Consider the following 2,307-nt stretch of genomic DNA (forward strand, 5'->3'; position numbering starts at 1 on the left):
AGTCCGTTGGAGGAGGTACCGCACTGAGCCGGGCTGTTTGTTTAGTCAAATCACAGCACCATGGGGGTCTCTCTCTCCACTCTCACATTGAAAAAAAAAAAAAAAAAACAAGAGCCTGCCCAACTCTCGGGAAGGGTGCTGTAAGTTTAAAAAAAAAAAAGAAAGAAGAAATGTTCCCAATGGAGACATGCACACACACTTGCACACTCCTACTCTGACAGATTCACAGAGTGTCAGTCGTCCAGCCCTGCTGAAGCTGAGAGGGAGAGAGGAGGTAGAGAGGGTTGAGAGAGGAGGGAGGGATCAGAGCTGTGCAAGAGAGGCAAACTTTGAAGAAAACCAAGAGAACAAACAGAGAGAGAATACTTCAAAATACAGATCAAGTTCTGCTTGTTGTTCTTGGGGTAGCAGCTCAGAGGTCCCGAGCTGCAGCGATTTGTTTATGAATGGATCGGCGAGCAACTGGAGGTGAACTGAGACAGTCTCTATTGGCAACAGCAATCTGGACCGCATCTAACCCTTCTATAAAACAACAAACACAATAAAAAGGGAGCGAAAGAGTGAGAGAGCGAGTGAGGGGTCCAGGGAGAGAGAAAAAGACTTTGGCAGCACTCATTGCCGCCTGCTTTGGACACAAACATGGAAGTCTCAAGTTTCTCATGAAAGTAGACGTACTTATATAATCTCACTTCTAGATTAAGGTGTAAAAGTGCACGAGAATACTTGAGTAAACATGTTTTTCTTACAATCCCAACTTTTTTTTTTCTCCAACTTATCTCACATTAAAAAAAAAACCAAACATCCCACTGTCCTTACCCAGCGTTTTCTCTTTCTATTTATCTATCTCTATTGTCTGTCACCCCCTTAATTTCATCCTTTCCCAGCATATGAAGGGATGGCTTGAAATCCATGACGTGACCCTCCAGCTGACGACGGCCTTTCTGTCCCCCTCTAAAGAGGTGGTCGGAGCAGACAGAGGGGGGGTGGGAACAGGGGCTAAATTGGACAGTAACAAGTTCTCCTCTAATTGCGAGGGTAAATCTAAAAGCCTGGCTCGCAGTAATTAGAGAGCCGGTGAAGTCCCAGTTATTAGTTAGGAGGGGAGCAACACCACCCAGCGCAGTCCCTCCTTCGCGTCTATTTAATTCTGTCTGTGTAATTAACACTTCCATGCAATAAATCTGATCCAACCCCACTCAGTAAGTCTACTCTTGGGTGTTTTAGAGCTTGCAATGAGTATATGATTTAAAAAAAGAAAAGGCTGCATGGATATCTATTGATTTATATTTGGTTACAATATAATTATATTTCTTCAACAAGACAGAGTGGTTCAGCCTTTAGCAAAGTGAAGTGAAAATATTCAGCTACGACAATCCAGAGCCCATTCAGCCTTTCAAGAGGCTTTTTTTTTTCTCCCAAAGCTGAGCTGAATTGGTGCCAGACTGCAGTGCAGCTCATGCAACTACTGGTGTTGTTGTTTGTTTGACAGTCTTTTTTATCTTATTTCATTTCATTCTAACAGACAGGGGCTAGTGTCGGGGCACTGAGAGGAGGATCAGATACTGAGGCCTGAGCCGAACTGACTTCTGTAAGATGAAGACGGATGAAGACAAAATAAGTTTGAGCTGGGGTCGCATCAGTTTAAAAGTTGTACTGGTGAGTTATACGAGTTTGGAGCTTCAAACTCCCAGTTAGTTTATTTGGAGAACAACAATATAGCAAATTTTATTTAGAATGTACAACAAAAACTCAAATCACAGCTTAATTAATGAGATGATCATCGGAATCAGCAGTAAGTCTGATCAGCTGCTCCCTTTGACAAGACTTAACCTGACTTAACCGTAATTATTGATCCAAGTTAATTTTCTAACTCGAATACAAACATTCCCATGTCTGAGCCTTTGTCCTCCCATGTCTTTTCCCCTGATAAAAAATGCTGACTTACTTTGACCGCCAATGAACAAACTTCAATTTGAAGGCTGCTGTTCAAATCGAACTTTTGGAAATGTCACCTCAGGCTTTAAAGAAATAATGAACAATTCGTTATGTAAACAAGCCTGCGTCTTTTATGGCTCAAATCAATTACAGTATCCCAAAAAAAAAGAATGAAAGCAAAGACCAATTATGAATCCTCGGTGTGGCACAGTAGCCTGTGTAATACACTGATCATACAATCACAGTGCTCCTGGTTCAAGTCTGGTTTGGAGTAAATGTTGCAACTCATACCATGTCACTTTGTGCAAACAGCTTTGTTTTGTATGCATACAGCAAAATAAACAATGTCAAATAAAAGGGCATATAAAAAGG

The sequence above is a fragment of the Blennius ocellaris genome (assembly GCF_963422515.1).
Source record: "Blennius ocellaris genome assembly, chromosome: 9".
Taxonomy (NCBI): Eukaryota; Metazoa; Chordata; class Actinopteri; order Blenniiformes; family Blenniidae; genus Blennius; species Blennius ocellaris.